Genomic DNA, 23,658 nt, shown 5'->3' on the forward strand with positions numbered 1-23,658 from the left:
ATTCACGGAATAATGTCGGAAGGGAGGAAAACTGGGGGAGGGAGTCAGATCATCCCCAGCCTGGCTAATAAACACCTGCTGGAAGGAACGACTTTTACATTGCTTCTTTTATGACACGTTTGTTGCGCACATCGTTTGATGAGGATCGCATGCTAAGACGCCACGACCGTCGTGCTTGGCCTCCCACGTCTCCACATCTAAATCCGTGCGGTTATTGGTCGTGGGGCTGGGATACGTGAAGTCGCAAGTCTATCACAAGCGTCCTGCCTCATTAGGGACGCCTAAAGTTAACATACAATGGTAATGGTAATTTATCATCATACCTACTGATATGCTGTACACTGCTGTTCACAAAACTGTCCCTCGACTACAGGTACTGCTGATGAATGACGGCCGACAAGTTGACCAACTGTTATAAGGAACATCGTCTGTGCTACAATCAGTTGTTATGCTAATTATTGCTTTTTATCATATGAAGCGATATTTTGTCGTCATATTGCGCACGTTTTTTGGTTTCAGTAAAACCTCATGACATTTCAAGCACGTGTGTCAATTTTTACCACTGTACCTACAGTTTTCCGTGAAGTATTGAATTTTCAAATGTTAACTGACTTTTAGGTCACCCTGTACATACTTCCATAAATAGAGTTACTCTGGGTGTACGTTATATTGAAATTATAAACCTAGCAATGTTGCCCTCCTCGATACATTTCGGTATCGGTACTTTCTGCATTAATTTCTATGTCCCTTTAAAATTTCTTATTTTCTGCTGTTAAACATCAAAATTTCTTATTTTTCTGCTGTTAAACAGAGAAGGATGTTCGATGTTGTGAGTGTGTGGATTGCTGTGTCGTCTAGGAGGTGCGGGACGCAGCCTACATAGAAGAGCCCTGCACTGCCTACAACTCAGGCGCAACATAGTTCAAGTTACTTTCCGTCTAGGGTGCGTGCATTAAGGACTATATTACGCATCGGCGTTAACGTCACACTAATAGTTTCCAAGCTTACGGCCTTCTGCAAAACGTGTATATAACAGACACGTGGCCCAGTCAGTCAACTGGATAGTGTGTACCATCTGCATGGTACCTCAACAAAGACAGTTTACAGTCGCTAGCAAGGAGAGCCAAACTGGACACTGTACAACTGACATTAGTCATCTTTCAGTGGAACTAGGACTATAACACTGTTTAAGGACATATCAATGTAAATGCACACTCTTCATACGACAGTTAAGTGTTGTAGAACTTCTTTCAAAAATTATTGTATGTTGTTGCTGATCTGTGTTGCCATCTGTTTCAACAACAGATGTTGCCAAACACTTTCGATTCTCTGACAATGCTATATACGGTAGTTGCCGCGTGGAAGCGTGCCACATGAATACAGCAACTGCTCTGTGTTGTAGTCGCTACTCTCCCTGCCATGTTTACACATTTGTTGCCAAATACATTTGATCAACAGACTATGGACGTTGATTATTAACGTTACATATAATACCTATAAAACAAAAAAAGGCCCACTACTGAATAATTGCCAAATTGGATGGAAATCGGTAAATTCGTTGGATGTACAGACAAACAAATAATTAAAATTTCAGAAATTTGGATGATTTATTCAAGAGATAGAGGTTCATAAATTGAGCAAATCAATAACGCGTTGGTCCAGCTCTGACACTTATGTAAGCAGTTATTTGGCTTCGCATTGACTGATGGATTTGTTGGAAGTCCTCCTGGGGAATTGCGTGCCAAATTCTGTCTTCGTTAGCTACTCAAAATCTAGACATAGTTGGAGGGCTTTGCCCTTAATTCTCAACTGGGTTGAGACCCGACGAATTTGCTAGCGAATGTGTATGGCTTGGCAAGCACAAAGACAAGAAGTAGACACTCTCGCCTTTTGAAGGCGGGCGTTATATTTGCTGAAATATAAACCCAGGATCATTTGTCTTGAAGAGCAACAAAACGTGGCGTAGAATACTGTCGACGAACTGCAGTGTTGTAAGAGTGCTGCTGATGACAAACAAAGCGCTCCTGCTATTAAATTAAATGGCACCCCGGACCATCACTCTTGGTTGTCGGTCAGTATGACGGGCGATAACCGGGTTGGTATCCCACCACTGCCTGGGGCGTCTCCAGACACGTTTTCGGAATTTCATTGACTGGAGTAGAAATGTCTTCAGTGATGAGTCCCACTTCGAACTGAGCCACTGAAGATGTGTCTGGAGACGCTCCAGACAGTTGTGGTATACCAGTCTGATTGTATCCTACCATACGGACCAACAAACGATGGTTTGGGGTGCCATCTCATTTCATAACAGGAGTCCTTTGTTTATCATCTGCTGCACTCTTATAGCACAGCAGTTCGTCTACGATGTCCTACGCCCAGTTTTGTCGCTCTACATGTCAAGCCATTCTGGACATACGTTTCATCGAGATAAAGCATCTCTAACACTGTGGCGGATTAAAGAAATTTTGTGGGTGGGGGGACGGTTATTTCGAAGAGAATGACAACCTGGGGGTGTTCCCCAGAAAACAAAGAAGAAAGGTCTTTAAAATATAGCGTTTCAAGTGTTTTGAGACTCAAAAAGCGTATCAAAGACATGGGAAAGACGTGCTTTATTTTGAAGATACAGACGTCCAAAATTTCTTCAAATGTCTGGCCTTCAAAGTCGTTACATTTATATAACTGTTAACAGGAAAGTATCAAGCTACATAAGCGTTTTGTAAACACAAATACTTTATTTTAAAACAGTATTAGTAAAGCCGTATATAAATCCATATATCTTTTTCATTTCCAATTTTTAAACAGTTTAGAATGATACTAGAATGAGATTTTCACTCTGCAGCGGAGTGTGCGCTGATATGAAACTTCCTGGCAGATTAAAACTGTGTGCCCGACCGAGAGTCGAACTCGGGACCTTTGCCTTTCGCGGGCAAGTGCTCTACCAACTGAGCTACCGAAGCACGACTCACGCCCGGAACTCACAGCTTTACTTCTGCCAGTACCTCGTCTCCTACCTTCCAAACTTTACAGAAGCTCTCCTGCGAACCTTGCAGAACTAGCACTCCTGAAAGAAAGGATATTGCGGAGACATGGCTTAGCCACAGCCTGGGGGATGTTTTCAGAATGAAATTTTCACTCTGCAGCGGAGTGTGCGCTGATATGAAACTTCCTGGCAGATTAAAACTGTATGCCCGACCGAGACTCGAACTCGGGACCTTTGCCTTTCGCGGGCAAGTGCTCTACCAACTAAGCTACCGAAGCACGACTCACGCCCGGAACTCACAGCTTTCATTCTGGAAACATCCCCCAGGCTGTGGCTAAGCCATGTCTCCGCAATATCCTTTCTTTCAGGAGTGCTAGTTCTGCAAGGTACGTAGGAGAGCTTCTGTAAAGTTTGGAAGGTAGGAGACGAGGTACTGGCAGAAGTAAAGCTATGAGTTCCGGGCGTGAGTCGTGCTTCGGTAGCTCAGTTGGTAGAGCACTTGCCCGCGAAAGGCAAAGGTCCCGAGTTCGAGTCTTGGTCGGGCACACAGTTTTAATCTGTAAGGAAGTTTCATAGAATGATACTAGTCCTGAAAAAAATAGTATGAGCAATAATCATTACAAACTTACATAAGAGATGTAAAACAATAATTTTGAATATAATATGATATATTTCTGTGTACTGAGTGATTTAAATTTTGGTAGAAGCTACATTAACGATTTTTGTATTGGCTCTGTGCCGGCCGAAGTGGCCGTGCGGTTAAAGGCGCTACAGTCTGGAACCGCAAAACCGCTACGGTCGCAGGTTCGAATCCTGCCTCGGGCATGGACGTGTGTGATGTCCTTAGGTTAGTTAGGTGTAACTAGTTCTAAGTTCTAGGGGACTAATGACCTCAGCAGTTGAGTCCCATAGTGCTCAGAGCCATTTTTTTTATTGGCTCTGTATTTGTAAAGTACATAATTGATCCGTTTTATGCATATTAGCAGGTGATTTGTTGTTCTTACAGTTCTAATAAAAACACAATAACTAATATAGTTTCGTAATTATTAATTACTCTATCTTTTCTCATCAGCTGACTTTACAACATATAAGCCTCAGAAAGCATACATCTCCTCTATCCACCCTTTGCAATAAATCTATGATTTTTTTCTTTGTTAATAACAATGTCCCTATGTACGTACAACCGGTTTTGCCCACAACGATTTCTTAACCAAGTCTTAATCAATTTCGGTGTAGAGAAAGATATTCCGGCTGTTGCAGTTGAGACAGGAAGACAAGAAAGGATCAGCATTAAAGATGAAACGAAGGGGAAAACGTCTGCAGTACAAAACTGCAAACACTCAACTGCAGAGGTTGGTACAAGTGTTTTCTTTACATCTTCCCTTTTCCATTTTGTCACCCACAACTTGACTTCGGCCCTCAAATTAGAGATGCAGTCACTTTCATCCTTTCCAAACATTTTATAATACTTTCTAGCCACTGTTTCAGTATCACTAATCACTGACTCCATGGACCTCGTCGACGAAGAACAGACTTATGGTAGAAACGTGTTCAGGTTGAAGAGAATTAGAACGTTTTTAGAGGATCTGTTTCCAAGACCGTTGCTTTTTGTGTTAACAATGGGGATGACGACATTAACGCTAAAATAACTTTCTGGACTCGATGGGGCAGCATTTGATCTGTTAATTTGGCGAGATGCAATTCTGGGTGTTTCGATGGTACTTCCAACAATATCTACAATTCTCTTGGCTTCATCATAAAAGAAGACTGAACTCTGCAACTGCATTATCTCGCATTGTTCTTAAGACTGATAAAGTGTCGTTTACGGTATCAGTTGCTTGTGTAACATCAATAGTTTCTTTTTAGGAAAATCTAGTGAGAGGCAGTGTTTGACAGAGCACATCAGCAAGGCACACTAGAGTTAAGATAAATTCTCCATTACTGATATCATATAAAAGCGTCGTAGGTGTTGCACTGGAGGTATCACTTGAAAAATGTGGTCATTGTGAAATTTCCTCAAGGCACAACAGGATTTTTTTCAATTTTTTAAAGAAACGACACTACAGATAACTGCCTTTCTACCCATCTTGTTTCACACATGGAGACAAGCTGACTGCCTGTGTTCTTAATGAGTACAGCATTTCTTTTTGAAGAGGCTGTAAAAAATGAAACAACCTCCTTAACGATTCCAATTGAGTTTCTCACTTATTGCACACCAGAACACTTAGAAATAGATAAATTCAAAGAATGGTTGAAACATGGGGCTCTTTTAGCATTAATACATTCTTTCTTTATTGTGGCAACTGCTCCAACAATCTCGAAACTCATGACAGAGCAGCCATCGGTTGCAATAGCAATACGTTTACTAAGGTCGAGATTAAGATGTCTCATAGTGTTTATCAAAGTTTTACGTAAGGGTATTCCAGTCATTCTTGGATCTTTATCCTCTTCATCTGGACTATCTTTGTTACATTTATTAGAGTCATAGCCTCCTTCAAAAGACTCACGTCGATCATTTTCATCGTCAGATGTTGAAGAGAAATCTTCGTTTTATTACTTTTGGATCCAGCTTTGAAGTTTTGTCTCTGGCACCCGTTGACTGGTGAAACCTATGAAATCTTCTCTGATCACATCTTTATAAATATATCTTTAAAAAACTGAAATCTGAGTTTCGTGGCTGATGTCAGTCGTCTCATCAAACCCAGTACTGTAGAATTTGTTTTCTTCGATTCTATTTACTATCTGAGAAATAATTTCTTGGCCACAGAGCATTCAATCAACTAATTTTGAACAGTTTTACTTAAAAATGTGCGTCTTTTATTACCAGATCTATACTGTGCTTCTAATTCAACTTCCCCACATTATTCTGCGCGAAATTTCATCAACTCTTTGAAGTTGCCTTTATTTGCTAGTCTGGGATCGTTAGAAAAAACAGAGCCATCATCTCGATGTCCTCTAAACGGTATGTTCTGCCTTCCAAGAAACATGACGTTTTGCAAAGGAAATGACAACAGTTTTCGGTTTTTTTCATTCTCTTTATTTGGTAGATGTCAACTTGATTTTCAACCGATTTATTTGGATTTTGGTAAGAAACCAAAAAGTCGTTGCCACGTCCTAAAGCTTGCTGATGATATACTGCTTTACTGTGATTTTCCAGGTCACCATCCTTACCTAATAACTTAGCAAATTTTGTCAGAGGTACAGTCAATAATGTGTTTAACTTCATTCCCACATGATACCCACCCTAAGAGTAGGCGTAATGAAAGGACACACTTTGCAAAATAGACCTCCTTTGGATAGAGAAAAAACTAACCATGCTTTATATTTATCTAAGTGCTCTTTTTTCAGAAACCTTCTTTCAGTCTTCCCACCCTTATTATGAGTAGAATGTGGGTAACTGTATTCAGCAGGAGGTTCCCAGTGGTTTTGTAGTATGGTGGCAAGCGCACTATCTGATGGTTTAGTCCCAGTATGTAGAGCGATGTCGTTTTCGTAATGTACACCTGAAACGGAAGTGTTATCTGCAGGTAATGAAGTTGAAGCGCAGCTCATCCACATGGATCATTCGAAGTAGCAGGCATTGGCGGTGCTGAGTCCTCAATCTCATTATGCTCGTCTGATGTGGAACCTGAAAAGAATACATTGCACCAAAGTCGTAAATGATATGTGTTTAACCCTCCTGCCTCACAAACGTACATGGCATACCACAGTTAGTACGCACAAGCAGCTGTTGGCATAAATGAATGCTTGGCTGCTCACTCTGCTAATAGACTTTTGGCCTAAATGCGCATCAAAGGCTTAATACTCTGCGAGTCACCGTGTGGTGTGAGGCAGAGGGTACTCTAGGGTACCATACGTGAAGGTTTCTTCCTATTCCATTCCCGGACGGAAAGAATGACTGTTTAAACACCTCTCTGCGAACTCTTAGTCTCTTACATAGCTGATTTTGTCTTAGCGAGATAGATGCGTAGCAGGAAGGAGAATATGCATCGCTTCTGCCAAGATTTTGCGTCTGGAATTTTTCAAGGTGGTTCTGGCGTGATATACGTCTTTCTGCGGGTGTTTGCCAATTCTGACTTCTCAACATGTCACTAACGCTCTCTCGCCAGTCAAACAAACCTGTTACCATTCGTGCTGGCCTTCTTTGTTTTTGCTATATGTCTCCCGTTAGTCCAGCCTGATAGGGGCCCGGCGCATTTGCTCCATATTACTGGCCGAAATGTCTGTGGGTCCGTTCTACTTCCCTTTTTGTACATCGCTGTGACTTGTGCCCTTTTCCATTCACTGGGGATAACTCCTTGTTCGAGGGCCACGCGGTAAATTAAGGTCAAGAAAGGGGCTAATTCGGTCGCATATTCCGTGACAGGATTTCCGTCGGGCCCTGGATATTTGTTGCGTTTTAGAGATTTAAGCTGTTTTTCGACATGTTTTTAATCTAGAGCATTCTGAGATCTTTAATACTGTACTGCGTAATTTTATATAGAACCTAAGGTTCACGCAGCGTACCGCAAAAAGGGTTCATTGGCTGACTGGCGTCAAATTTTTGGCCGGCTAGATTGACTATATTCGACATTGCTTCTTTCGTTTGTTATCTAAAGTAGCAAAATAAATACTAAAACACAGTCAGTGTATTTATATATTAATTAAAAAGATTCCTATCAGTTGCATAAGTGGTTCCAAATTTGTGATAATTTTTTAGCCATCACATCTGACACAGAACTTTACGCCATAATTTACTAGATGTGGAAGTCCTCAAAGACCCTTCTGTTTGTAAATTTCTAGTTAGTTCATTGAAATAAGGGGGCCTACTTAGAAAATTGCAATGAAGCACATCTAAGTTGTAGTCATAGCTGCCGTCTTGTAGCGGAATCATGTGACAGATTCGAAGGTGTATTTACCATTTTAAAAATACGCATGCTGTACATAAAAACGTACACTTGTGTTTATTTCCATTTGACACTGATATTTCCGGTTCTACTGCATCAAAGTATCTTAAATGTCAGTTGTCAAACATTTCGGTTTTAGATCACGGTGCACAGGAAATGAACATGTTTTCGAAAAAAATAAATTATCACATTTAACTGATATATAGCAACTAGGCCTTAAGGTCACACATTGGATGACTTAGCATGGAAGATGAGATTTAAACGGGTCCTGATAGGTAAATTGCCATGATACTGACAAAATAATGAAGCAAGAATCTAGTTCTGTGTGTGAAATGTTATCTTAAAGGACTTCACTGCTAAGGTCATCAGTCCGTAAGCTTACACACTACTTAACCTAAACTACCCTAAGGATAAAGACACACACCCATGCCCGAGGGAGGACTCGAACCTCCGCCGGGACCAGCCGCACAGTCCATGACTGCAGCGCCTTAGACCGCTCGGCTAAGAGAATCTAGTTCTGTTTCTTTGTAAATTTGCTACCGCGGGTTGTTTGTTTTCGTTTGTTAATTGTACAGTATTCTTTTATAGATTAACAGAGCAATTGTGGGGTATCGTATTTATATTCATCGGCAATAAAAAAGTTAAGCAGGCAGTTCTTTGCAGGGTCTGCAACTTGGCACGCAAGTGCAGTGCCAGTCGTTTGCTACATTAGGAATGACGCAAGGAAGCAACAATCTTTCGTAATAATACTTTGTTGGGACTTCATATTCAAATGTGACCATCGCATGTGTTGTCAAAAACGGTCAATCTGCCTGCAGATCTCAAACGAGACTGACCACTGGCAATTTTATCATCAGAATACCCCCTCCCCCAGCCGAAAATAACTTCCGAGGCAAAGGTACTTCCCATAGACGTCACTGATACCAAGTTTAACAGTTCGTAAAAATACAAGGAAACAGGAAAGATAAGGCTATTCTTTGCAATATCGTACAATTTCCACAAAAAGACTCCTTAAAACAAGTACTTCCACCCATGAAAATATTACTTGCCGCTGTCTCGAACATAAAACTAATTTGGTTTGATTCATCGATCACAAAGATGATGGATGTCTATAAAAAAAATGTATGCCCAACAAGTAAAGTAACATACATAGAAAACCTGCCTCCTTTCCAGTTTAAGTAGACAGCCGCAGCATATGAAAACAAGTTAACAACTATGGATGAAAATATACCAAACGCTTCTTCCTATAAAAATTGTAGTGTAATCTGAAATAGCTTGACTTTAAGAAATCAATTCCAAAATTAAGTAATACATATGCATGAACAAGCAACTTTTGTCCATATAACACCTCACGAACGTTAATCTTACGCTATGATAAATTCACCTGTTGTCTTCTGTTTTTTAGAGAAAAAAGATGTTATCTTTGAAGCTCGTGTCATGGCACGCAGATGACAGAATTGAAACAGTCGACACCATTAAAGCTATTCAGCCCGAGACGAGATGTCTAAGAGCACAGCTCTAACACTGACGATAAGGGAGGCACGGCAGGTAGCACCGTGCGGGCTTAGCGCAGCGCGCGCCGCTGGTCGGGGGTATGGAAGTCGGGAAATCCCAGAGGGGAATTCAAAGAGAAGCCGGACAGGATAACCGTTCTGCGGACGGCTGGGCGTTCTGGCTGGGGCTTAGAATCCCTCCACGGGCATGGATGTGGCTGTTGTCCTGTGATTCTAGTTTGATTAATACAGTTGTATAGGATAACTCACCAGCAGTACGTGGACACAAAATTTGACCTGAAATAGAACATAGAAATTATCAAAAATATAGAGGTTAGAGAAAAGCAGATAAGAACAACAAAGTGATACACTCTAGATCTGGCTAAAATGGGCTACCATTTCAGAGGCCAAATTTTAATTTTAAATAAAAAAAATTCCCAGAGCGTACAGCAGAATGAAAACATAACATGATGAAATTCTAGCTACTCCAAAAAACTTTTTTCACTTAGGTAAAGCAAAGTAAAGGGGGGGGAGGGTCCCTCCCCAGCACCCCTCCCCCCCCCCCCCCCCCTCAGTCCGCCAGTGCTCTAACATGGCGAGAGTTGTTACTGGTTGTCTTCATGCTTGCCAAAATCTACCTACGCCAGCAAGGTCGCCAGATCCCTCCACAATTGTGAACGTTTGTAGCGTTACGGGCAGTGTCTTCCAATCGGCTCTGGATTTTGATCACAGAATTCTGGACAGACTTTGACACGATATCCCTCATGAGAACCTCCAGCAACTCTGTTGATCAATGTCGTGCTGAATAACTGTTTGCATAAGGGACGGAGATGGACCGATGCGTTATTGACTCGCTCAATTTCTAAAGCTCTTTCTCTTCAATAAATGATCCAATTTTTCTGAAATTGTATCCATTTGTTTGTCTGTCCATGTGCCTCACACCTGCCGATATGCCTGCCAATCGGGTAATTCCTTCCTGTTTTGGCCCTTTTGTATATTTTATGGAAAACTGTATTGTTTCCGCCTGGATATGATTCAGTGCATGTGGACTTTTTAATAGTGATATGTTTATCAGCATTTGCATTAAGTATTTGCCCCGATGCCGACACGCTAAGAGTCGAAACTTAAAATTCTTCATATTTCACTAAAACGGAAAGTCGAGAAAACTTGCTAAATACAAAGTAACAATATATATATATAAAGCAACAGAATGTATAATGAACGATACTGTCTGGTATTTTGAAAATATGCAGAGCGTAAATTCCTTACGCGAGCATGCTCGAAATTAAGTGGAAACTAGTTACACAGCACACTCTTCCATAAATTCAGCGTAACGAACAGAAATGAGACCCTGCATTTCTGATAAGTAGCACTTACATTAATAAGTTCGTGAACACAGTTGATTACTTTAAACATGTGGCAGCTTTCCTCTGTCCGCCCCCAGTAGCTGAGCGCTCAACGTGACAGAATGTCTATCCTGAGGACCAGTGTTCGATTCCCGGCTGGGTCGGAGATTTTCTCTCCTCAGAGACGGGGTGTTGCGTTGTCCTAATCATCATCATCCCCATCGGCGGGCCAGTGGCCGAATTGGCGTCAAATCGAAAGACTTGCACCTGGCGAACGGTCTACCCGACGGGGGGAGAGGGGGCGGGGGTGGGGGGGCTCTAGTCACACGACATTTATATTTAGCTGTCATCTTACAGTGTCCACCTGTGCCATGGTGCTGTCTCCAGTTTTGTGGTCAACTGCAGTCCCAAATCGCTTCGTACATAACATTGTATTACATAGGTAAGGCGGCACAACATGATATCTCATAGCAGCTGTCAAAAACCCCAGCACACGATAACCCATCATTTGACAGCACCTGCAGAGACAGTCTACTTATTTATAGCGCTCAGTGTCAGCTTTTTAATCTAATGGCTAATAATCAACATGACTGTGACTCACGCAGTTAACTTTCGTAAGAAAAGATGGTGGTATGCCTGCATGGCTTTTCAAGTAGATCAAGTACAAAGATGGGTCTGGCTAATGGATTCATAGTGTGAGAGTTTAACAAGTAATGTATTAGCTTTAAAGACAAGAGAAACACTTCTTAACCCCCTGAGTATATTCCAGCTTATAATTAAAAGATTCAGCCTTACAAACCAAACCAACATCGTCTAAAATACGTGATACTGATTCCTTAATAAATTCTTACACTTCAAGGGAGATTAACATATTTGAATTTATACTAACATGAGGGAAATAAAGCAATATGAGACGCCATAACCAGCATTCAAACAGTTCATGATAGCAAACTTTGAGTATTTGATCATGTATCTGTCTATAGAGCAATACAAGAAAATATTCCCTAACTAATCTCGCCACACAAAACTAACCTTTATCGCAACAAGTAAATAGTCTGTCTCACCTACTCCTTTTGTATTGCAACGTCTGTAACACCCACAAGACCTCAGCCCGAAAGAAACAACTTCCTTCTCGACACAATAAATATAATTCAAAATGTCTCTTGGACTTTATCATCCCAAATCCTGACAATAAGTGCACAAGAGTAACAGCAAACCACTTTCAAAGTATAAGGGCTACATGTCCCACACCAGCAAACAAATACCATTAGTCTAGAGCAAATAGACTCGCCAAGTTTGTCACAGTAATCAAGGAAAAGGTTGGTAAAGAGCTTGTATCGATATATCGAAAATAGTTAGATCAAGATGTCTCAGATTATAGCAAATATAATCATTTTAATAATCAGAAAGACAAAATACAATGTGAGGGGAAAAATTACTAAATATCTAGTCTCCTTCACCACTATCTCCTAAACAAACTGAGTATATTTCGAACACGCTCTGGAGAATATCATCAGCGGTAATTCCAAATTGTTTCATGACATTCTAACAGATAACTAAAAAACAAAATTACGAAATAAGATTAATTAGTAAAATGACTCATAATTGCTGACTGAACAGGTTAATTCATGGTAATGCCCCATTGTTACATCTACAAGTACATAATTCTGGGCAATGATCCCAGATTTGTTGATTGACAAGTTTAGTACATGTCATAATATCAGACATACACTCCTGGAAATTGAAATAAGAACACCGTGAATTCATTGTCCCAGGAAGGGGAAACTTTATTGACACATTCCTGGGGTCAGATACATCACATGATCACACTGACAGAACCACAGGCACATAGACACAGGCAACAGAGCATGCACAATGTTGGCATTAGTACAGTGTACATCCACCTTTCGCAGCAATGCAGGCTGCTATTCTCCCATGGAGACGATCGTAGAGATGCTGGATGTAGTCCTGTGGAACGACTTGCCATGCCATTTCCACCTGGCGCCTCAGTTGGACCAGCGTTCGTGCTGGACGTGCAGACCGCGTGAGACGACGCTTCATCCAGTCCCAAACATGCTCAATGGGGGACAGATCCGGAGATTTTGCTGGCCAGGGTAGTTGACTTACACCTTCTAGAGCACGTTGGGTGGCACGGGATACATGCGGACGTGCGTTGTCCTGTTGGAACAGCAAGTTCCCTTGCCGGTCTAGGAATGGTAGAACGATGGGTTCGATGACGGTTTGGATGTACCGTGCACTATTCAGTGTCCCCTCGACGATCACCAGTGGTGTACGGCGAGTGTAGGAGATCGCTCCCCACACCATGATGCCGGGTGTTGGCCCTGTGTGCCTCGGTCGTATGCAGTCCTGATTGTGGCGCTCACCTGCACGGTGCCAAACACGCATACGACCATCATTGGCACCAAGGCAGAAGCGACTCTCATCGCTGAAGACGACACGTCTCCATTCATCCCTCCATTCACGCCTGTCGCGACACCACTGGAGGCGGGCTGCACGATGTTGGGGCGTGAGCGGAAGACGGCCTAACGGTGTGCGGGACCGTAGCCCAGCTTCATGGAGACGGTTGCGAATGGTCCTCGCCGATACCCCAGGAGCAACAGTGTCCCTAATTTGCTGGGAAGTGGCGGTGCGGTCCCCTACGGCACTGTGTAGGATCCTACGGTCTTGGCGTGCATCCGTGCGTCGCTGCGGTCCGGTCCCATGGTCGACGGGCACGTGCACCTTCCGCCGACCACTGGCGACAACATCGATGTACTGTGGAGACCTCACGCCCCACGTGTTGAGCAATTCGGCGGTACGTCCACCCGGCCTCCCGCATGCCCACTATACGCCCTCGCTCAAAGTCCGTCAACTGCACATACGGTTCAAGTCCACGCTGTCGCGGCATGCTACCAGTGTTAAAGACTGCGATGGAGCTCCGTATGCCACGGCAAACTGGCTGACACTGACGGCGGCGGTGCACAAATGCTGCGCTGCTATCGCCATTCGACGGCCAACACCGCGGTTCCTGGTGTGTCCGCTGTGTCGTGCGTGTGATCATTGCTTGTACAGCCCTCTCGCAGTGTCCGGAGCAAGTATGGTGGGTCTGACACACCGGTGTCAGTGTGTTCTTTTTTCCATTTCCAGGAGTGTATAAGATCTTTCAAGTTACCACCAAATACATCCTACCAGAACAATATTAACAACATCCTTTACTAATGCAAATAAATATATAAAATTTACATTGGTATCAATATGCTACAATGCTTAAAACTAATATTTAAAATATTAAAACTCAATATTGAAAACAATGCACTTAATGACTTCTTACAAAACAGAAAATGGTGGAAAGTAGTATGGTTGTTTACAGAAAAGTATTCTTAAAAAAACGATAACACAGGAAAAGGTTGAGAACAACATCACAATTGTTTCATGTTGCTGCACAATATTATTACCTTTCAACAAAATATTTTAACACTAAATATTGTGAACAACAATATCATTAAACTGATTTTCTGGGGAGAGAGAGCAGTGGAATAATGAGTCGTCAGAAACGTCTGATCATCATACCTAATGGTAAAAGGCACATTATGTAGGGTGAGTATTCGTTTTTGAGTCATGACGATGATACGTTTATGCCACTTTGTGAGACTTAGTTACAAAGATTGTTAGTGATATGTCAGTTATCTGATGATGTTCACTTAGTATAAAACCATGTGAGCCATAATAAAGGCACGAAATACAGAGGTTTATGTTTTTATTAACACTAAAAGAATATATTTGGTATGAAGTGAATTTTTGCTTTGTTTTTAGCTGAAATTTTCTAGAGATTTTATTAGTCAAAATTGAATCTCTTACTATGTTTTGCTACTAAAGCTATTTGAAGTTGTAAAAGCGAAGCCAGAGGTGCTTGTGGTTAGTATTTTTTCAGTTCCAGCTCACTTTATCTTGCCAAAAATGACAATCGTTATACTGCGCCTCTAGGAGTTGTAGTGGCTGTTTTGATTTCTTACTTTTCTTTGGTGTTTAGAACATATTTAATCTATACAATGAGTGCAGGGTGTAAATTTGAAATAGAAGAGCAACTCAAATAATATCAAACACAGTGCTAAGTAGTTCGATAGGAAATGTTCTGACACCAATAAATCCTGCCACCCTCAGGTTTAAACTAATACATGTGAAAACACATCTGGCTCAAAGCCACAGCCATACTGAAAGTATACACAGTATTTAAGTGATGAATTCTATCATGACATAGGAATGACTGCGGAGTTTATTACATTCTTTTAACATCACTGGTAGAGCAATAGTAGCCTAGAAGTTTAGCCATACTAGCAAACAGTGATTGCAACCGAACTGAAATGAATGTATTGCGTACGTTGAACGACAAAGCAGCACCGTCTGTCAAGTTGCAGCACTGTAAGGTGCCAGGTGTTTTTTAAATTCACGCACACTGCATGTACAGTGTACACATGTAACATCACTAAACTGTTCAAGACATAAAAAGCACAACATTCTCCTGTAGCAAAAGCTGACATGATTTTTTGTTTTTTGTTTTATCAAATGAGTAGTAGAGGAAAGCATATTTTCTTTAAATCTAGCTCTGTACGTTTCAATGTGATTATGTTAGTAGTGATCCGTAATTAAATTCAATGACTAATATAACACAAAATTGAAGCTATACATATACATACACTTTCATGCTTGTTTCCAATCAGATACATTTTAACAGCATGTAGTCGTCTTCAGATACCACAATATACACATTCCGACACGTAAGTCTGAAATTTGATACAAAGATGGCCAGGAAGTCTTTCGCGAGGTATTTCTTGAATAAAAATCTCTCGTTGTACATGCCGTGTCTGTTCAGGATAAAACTCCAAGCTTTCGACCACTACCTCCATGGTCGTCGTCAGGGCTAAAACTGACTGTCGTGAACTAGCGAGATTCCCACTTTTACATGCAAAGGACGGCTTCTGATTGGCTGGAATACGTCATAGCAACAGCGATATTGCGCGTAGTAAAGTGGTGCCCTCTACTTCCATAGATGTAGTTTCTATCCCGTGTTGCTTGCAGCGCCATCTCTTGAATCAGGAGGTAAAGTGCGGGAAGTTTTTCTCTGCGATCGCTGCTACTTAGCGATAACAACTTTAACAGAGACAACGGCTATGCACTTAGCAACACTTGGAAGAGTGCACTGGATAAAAAAAAATCGCAGAGAAAAACTTCCCGCACTTTATCTCCTGATTCAAAGGATGGCGCTGCAAGCAACGCGGGATAGAAACTACATCTATGGAAGTAGAGGGCACCACTTCACTACGCGCCATATCGCTGTTGCTATGACGTATTACAGCCAATCAGAAGCCGTCCTTTGCATATAAAAGTGGGAACCTTGCTAGTACACAACAGTCAGTTTTAACCCTGACGACGACCATGGAGGTAGTGGTCGAAAGCTTGGAGTTTTATCCTGAGTTGACGCGGCATGTACACCGGGAGATTTTTATTCTTGATACAAAGATGCCTACACCCTACGTCTGCAATGGTAAAAAGGGTGGAGCCCTGCAACGTTATCCTCAGGCTTGGCTACGTTTTAAACAACAAGATGTTCAAACGAGCAGAAGAAAAGGACAGAGGTCAGAAATACATGCGTGGTGTTAGGTAGGTTAATGAAGTCACTTTGGAGCCGATTCCAGGAAAATTTTGCTCAGCACCGTCATGGACGAGTCGAAACATGGAAAGATCGTGACAACCTTTATTCCGTAGATAACATCCTTTCTTTTGACGCCTCTGTGATTGAGGTCAGAACAGCTGCACGTAGCGTTGAAATCATTCAGTTTTCTCATTTGTGGCGTGAGGAAACGCTCCAGACACACCGCCCTCAGGGTCGACAAGAAGAGGCCTCAGGAGCTGGCATAAAGGGCGTCAATCAAAGCTCCTCTCCCTTGGCGAGCTGATTCCCAGACATTTTGAAGTCGAAAACTACAGTCCACAGTGCGATAAGCAACAGGACCCCGATATTGACAACGGTCGACATTTTTGACGCCTTTCAAACAATTCACCCCCTCTCTAAGGACATTGTGGCACTGCAACTCATAATATGATCTGGCCTCTTTACGGTGTAGCGCGACTGCAGTTTTCGCTCTTGTACGTGGCATAATACAACTAGGGACCGTTCAAGACCATTCGATGAAATTCGAGTGTGATTCAAAGCAGCAAATGGTGTTTAAGCTCCTGTTTTGAGCCATCCTGTAGCGTGATCATGGATGATGAGGAGGCGGGGGACGGCAAGAGTGGAAGGAAGTGGTGCAGCGTTGACACATAGAAACATGTAAGGCTCTTTAAGTTCGGCCAGACCCTCATGCCACTTGCAAACCTTTGTTGAGCTCTTTAAAAATGTACCTGTACACACATTTTGACACCAGTTGAATGGTGTTCCGCTGCTGCTCTAGCGCCTGAGAACAAGCAACTATTCCGACACCCTTTAGCTTCCAGAAGCCTCCAAGCAGTAGGTAGAGCAGCCACCCGTAAGAAAACAGCGTGGTTTCAACGTTGAGAGTTGCGATTCTCACCTCCATTACAGAGACGTCAAAAGATAGGTGAAATGTGGGTGAGATGGATTGTAACGATCTTGCCATCGTGTAACATGTCCATGATAGCTTTGGGCTTCGTTAACCCAGCTTACACCTCACATGAATTTCTGGCAAGTGTCGATAAATTGCTGTTTGAAGAGACACCGAGCCCAAGGTTGAATTTTAAAGGAGCCACGGTTTTTCACCATTGGAGGAGAATGTTGTACGCACCTTTGAACCAAATTCTAAACTTTTGCCTAGCAATGGCAGACAATCACCGGGTATGAAAAAAGTGGTCCTTTAATTGTCTTGCGCAGTGTAGCTTAAATGCTGCCTAACAGACAGGTGTAGTACGTTGCAAGTGCTGTGCTTCCTTTAGTGTTTTTTTACACTGCAATTACTGAATACTTTACTGAGTGATAACTAAACATCGGATGCCAAATTCAGCGCAGTCATTGAATGTAAAATCTCCAAGGATGTTAGCCCATGTCATTTTCCTCTTCAGTTTCTTCTACTATGTCGATGTTTCGACTCCTATGCTGAGATCTTCTTCAGGGTCTTCTAGCGCTCCTGGAGAGGATACCATCACAGACGGTTTATTGCAACTGGCTTGTTTCATTTAGTACCGTAAAATTGTTCAATTGCCTCTCTTGTTATTTTTCTATCATTAAACTCATTCCACTAATCTCTGCGACGGTGTGGTTGAGTATAAAGCAGAGAAAGAAGTTTCTGACGCCCGTTCATCTTCTCCCCGACCAACGCCGCTGTGCCTCTGCCTCGGCTCGTGAGAAATGTTTTTTCGTTGTGCTTAATTCAGTTTAATTTTAGTTATTTTCCGCTGTGGACTGGCGGAATTGCGTATACAATTTTCAGGAACCTGACGACATAGCCCGCGAGAATTTCAGCGCAATATTCCTTCCATTTTGACTGTAATATTCTCACAAGAGGGTTCTACGGAGAATTTGGTGGGTTTCTAACGGCTGCTTCGCGGCAGGGGCCGAAGGGTTAGGCATTCAGTGACACCAAGCCATCTTCGAGCCAAGTAGTGCGACATGAAAGTGAAAAGTGCGATATACTTTTTCTTCTTAATTTCTTCATGTATGTGTCTACAGTCTCGATGTAAATTCTAAATGTGAAACTATTTAAAAAACCACAGTAGTGTGGCAGTTCTGTTAGGCAACGTGCCTTTGTTGCACTACGTATATAATGTTGTTACCGAACAGTTCTGGCCTGTTGCCATTTTCAGATCTATTGCGTCGGTAGTGCGTGTGTCATATTTAAAACCTCTTTCTTGCTACATGGGATCAGACACTTTTCAACACACTCACACACGCACACACACACACACACACACACACACACACACACACACACACACATATTTGGGCTTGTACATCAAAAACCACATATAAAGAGTGGGCGTGTGTGGCAGTATGTGCCTGTTCCCGCGTAGCACGATGCAGATTTTAAATATGACACAAGTGTCACGGACGCAAAACGTTTAAGATAGCCTTAGGCATAAGCTGACCAGTAACGTTATACATACAGGTGATACAACAGGGGCATCTTCCATAACACAACCGACAAGATACAGTGCCTTTTCAGTTGGTTTCATCATTCCGAACCTTTTTTTATTACATGTTCTGCAACTCATAAAACAGTTTCAACAAAGCCTTAATAAAATCGCAAATTAAATCAAACTATATGTGCTGTCAGTCAACAGTCATGTCTTACGAAGTAGTGTATTATCATGTGATATTGCACGGACGAAATAATGAATGACGAATTTAGATTTCACGTAGAATACGGATTTGCTGATGGATTTAACAAACAATCCTGCAAGCCGCATATTCTGTGATGTGGTAACCGTTTTCATATGATCTTACGAGGGTACCGTAAGTATTTCCCGTCATCGTTGTGATTCGCATTGGCAGTGTGCAGAGTACGGTGACTTTGAAATTTCTAGGCGTCCTTATAATCTCTGTAGTTGTAGTTAGTGTTCAAACCCACAGCCTATAGTTCCGCCCCGCACGTCGAGCGAGCAGGCTGTTTCTACTTCCGCCCGTTTAGCAGCGTCGCGTGTGTCGAATATTTGTGTACGCAGCCTTGTATGTGTACCGGTTGGTGTCACATCGCTCTTGCCTAGAACAGTTTGTTACTGTTTCTGCTCTGGCGATGGCTTTCTCTGCCCACGCCATGGTGTCTGTCGAGAATCCCACGAATATTCCTCGTCGGTGACCGTTCTTTCAGTTTTGACAAGAGTATGCGGCATAACCACGCGCTCGAGAAATTCACGGTTGGATTGCTGATACGATTGGAGTTACATCTGAGCAGGTAGATACCGCGTATATTGATTCTGATTTAGTTTTTGTGAAGTTTCACGATTCCTTCCAAGTGGACCGGCTTCTATCTTGTGTTGATTCTCAAGTGATGCTTACACATCGTGATCGTTCAGTTAGTCCAGTCCTCCTTGCACAAGCGGCGATCGAGTATATTCCTGTTAGAGTTTACAGTCTTCCACCCGAAGTGGGGGATTCATTTCTTAGGCAGCGTTGTTTCCTTATGGAGTCGTTCGGCATATCCGCCGGGAACGCTGGTCCGCGCGCAATTGCTTGCAATGTTACAGTGGTATACTAACTGTAGAAATGTGTGTTCAAAAGAATATTCCGTCACACCTGAATGTTTGTAGTTACATGATTCATGTTATGTATGCGGGACAAGAAGGAACCTGCTTCCATTGTAATGAAAGTGGCCAGCATAGATCCAATTGTCCGTGCCGTGTGACGGTATTAAAGTCGTCCTATGAAAGTCGTCCGTGGACATTAGCTGAATTGGTGTACTTGCAACTTGCTTTCAGTTCTCCTCTAGAGAACGTTTGGGAGACATTGCCCTTCCACTCCGCGCGACTTTTTCTGGTTACCGGCACGCTCAGATGCGCCCCCACCTGCAGTTAAGGCGCCGGCACCCATAGCACACTTTAAACACCTAATGTTAATTGCGGCTCTTGTTTCGTCAGGGATGACGAGATCAGTCCTGTTGATGTTGGAATGGGTGTGACATCTGCGTTCTCTCCTCCATCCGTAGGGACGTCTGCTCTGTGGGTTCCGATGACTTAAAGAAGACATCTTCTGTGCTGCCTTTACACGGTTTTAGTGCAACGTCATCCGCTCCTCAGTCTTATACGAGGGAGCAACAGGTCACTGGCGGTTCTCTTCCGGACAGTTCGATGGTACAGACAGCTTCAGACACTGCATTGCTGTCTCTTCTTTATCTGATGATGATGATGATGGTGATGGTGATGATCATCGCTTCCGCTTGTGCTTCTCGTATTCCGTTGAGTGGAGTGTGGATGGCTGCCCCCTTCCTCCACTCCTCTGCAGCGGACCTTGCTGAGCCCCCTACCCTTCTGCGTCAAGAAGTTATGTTGTGACGGAGTGGTGTGAAACAACGTTTACAACCCGAGCGTGCAACCTCGCGCCGAAGAAAGCAAAGCAAGGAATCTGCACCTTTCGGTGGAGAGAGCTCAAATCCTGTACCTTCGTCTCCACCGTCTACCGATACTGTGGAGAGCGGGACGTGATGCGTATATTTTTCTCTAGTTCTACTTTCTTGCATTACATATGTTAACTTATGTAAGTGTATACCTTTCTTACCCTAAATGGTAATACGATAAGCTCTCCAATACCGGTTGCTGCGCCGGCCAGAATGGCCGAGCGGTTCTAGTCGCTACAGTCTGGAACCGCGCGACCGCTACGGTCGCAGGTTCGAATCCTGGCTCGGGCATGGATGTGTGTGATTGCTTTAGGTTAGTTAGGTTTAAGTAGTTCTAAGTTCTATGGGACTGATGACCTCAAAAGTTAAGTCCCGTAGTCCTCAGAGCCATTTGAACCATTTTTTGAACCGGTTGCTGCGTTACGACAGCTTATTTATGATTCCAAAGCTGATGTTGTGCGTTTGGAAGAAATGTTATTTTATGTGTTTTGTCTCCCTGGTATTCTGTGATTTCTAATGCTGCGCCTGAAATTTCTAGTGGCATGGCCGTGCTTTATAGGGAAGGTCTTCCGTCAACATACTTTGAAACGCAGGACGACGGTCGGGGTATAGGGTGTCCTGTTTATGATCTCGCCTTAATTTTTGTTTATGCTCCATCTCGATCTTGTCGTACATATGACCGCTCGCTCTTTTGTGAGAATGATGCCATTTATTCACTTCCTCAAAATACGCGAAAAATTTTGATGGAGGGCGATTTTAACTGCGTCTTACGCCCTATGGAATAGACTACAAATCATAACTATGGTTGTGAACCTACATTAGTGTGTGTTACGTATTTTACAGCTACTTCTAGAAGACCACTGGACCATTTTATTTATCTTCTTCCACCGGCAGCAGCTTTTGTGAACTGATGTAATTCCTGCCATCTCCACTGACCACTGTGCCTAAACACAATCCGCAACAGGCGCATCTTTCTCGCTTTGTTTGGAAGCTAAATATTTTACACCTGGCGGACGCCTCACTCGATATCATCTCAGCCGTGTGGGGGCAGGCAAGCCGTTTCCAAGAGCGTTATCCCTCACCTATGGAATGATGGGTTGCCATTGCCAAACCTTGGCTTCGCGCTGCACTCATGCATTTTAGCGCTGGTAAAGCGGCTGGAATGAGGAGCACTCGGGAATTTTATTATGCTGTCCTTCCTAATCTTTACCATACAGCTCGAGACATCCCTTTAAGAATTATGTAAGATCACCGCGTGAAGGCGAAACTCCTGCAACTCCGAAGACTACAATTAGTTGGTCTTCGTTTACGATCCCAGCCAAATTCGATTCTCCTGGATAAACTGGCATTTCTGTATCATCTAATTCTACTTCGATCTCGATCTCAAAGGATATCCCTCACTGCCATTCATTCAGTAGTGGTCTTGAGTGGTCATCCCAATCCGATATAATTCGTGAACTTTCCCGGTATTTCTCCGATCCTTACACTGGAGTGACATGTGACTGTGTACCGTCTGCTGATTTTACTTCCTTCCTTGATAGTGCTGTTATGCCAGCACTCCACGAGGGATTTTTGGCAGCTTTTCACCGTGATGAGGTAGCCGACATTGTAGTTCGCTGTCTCTCCCTCAAATCGCCGGGTTTGGATGGGCGCTTTTTGCCTCTTACAGGAGGTACGATAATATCTGTCGGGAATGAAGTGGTGGAATGGGTACACATCCCTCCCTCCTTTAAGGTCGGAAAAACTTCTTTTAAATTCCAAAAAGACGGGACGTCTGTCCTTGGATCACGTCCAACCGATAACGCTACTCAGTTTTCATTGTAAAATAGTAGCGCGGGCGATCAATAGCCGCTTGTCTATTTTGCTTGCTGACATGGTCGCGCGTTATCAAAATTGTCTCCCGAGTCGTGCTCTCCTGACTCCCGTTGCTGAATGTCGTGATCTTATCTCGATTTCTGCCACTGTTCCTGTTTCTGGAGCTTTACTTTTTATCTATTTTAATCATACGTTTGACTGAGTCAGTCAGGACTTTCTGTTGCGGGTGTTAACCACTGTTGGTATGAATGATGCTTCACGACGGACCTCCACATTTGTACTAACTGGTATCCGGGCGTCTGTTGACGCGAATGTTCGTCTTACGCCCCCCTAAGGAACTGTCTCGAGGTGGCTTCACGGGAGTCCCCTTTCTACGTCGTTGTTCCTGCTATTTCTGGAACCCTTACTGCTGTCCATAGCTACTCGATTAGGTAGCTGGACGTTATTGGGAGAAAGGATCATTGTTCTCGCTTATGTCGTTGACGTTAAAGTACTCATTCGTGAAACGCCCACTAATCCCGCTGGGCAGATCAGGTAATTGGATTGTGGAAAGAGCCAAGGGTTGAGGTCAGCTCCTGCTTCTAATTGTCATTTATTGTAATTTAGCAACTCTTTCACGACTGAAGGGCTCCAACAAGAAGTCTTAAAAAGATAAAAATCCAATTAAGATAGCAATAAAATAATTCAAAATCAACATACGCAAAGTGCAATACAAATGGCTGAGGGCCACAATTAATATCCAAAATTTTAGAATATGTTACCATAGACCGTTAAAGGCAGAAGGCCAACAAGAAATCTTAAAAAATCAAAATTCAATTAAGATAGCAATTAAGTAATTTGAAACCCAAAAGGCAACATATGTAAGATGCAACACAAATGGCTGAGGGCCACAATGAAATTTCAAAATTACCATAGAGCTTTAAAGGCAGAAGGCCAGCATGTTTAACAACAAGAAATCTTAAAAGTCAACAGGATAAAAATTCAGTTAAGATAGCAACAAAATAATTTAAAGAAAAAGTATATGCAAGGTGCAATACCCATGGCTGAGGGCCACAATCAAACTTCAAAATTTCAAAG

Source organism: Schistocerca piceifrons, chromosome 2 (assembly GCF_021461385.2).
Source record: "Schistocerca piceifrons isolate TAMUIC-IGC-003096 chromosome 2, iqSchPice1.1, whole genome shotgun sequence".
Taxonomy (NCBI): Eukaryota; Metazoa; Arthropoda; class Insecta; order Orthoptera; family Acrididae; genus Schistocerca; species Schistocerca piceifrons.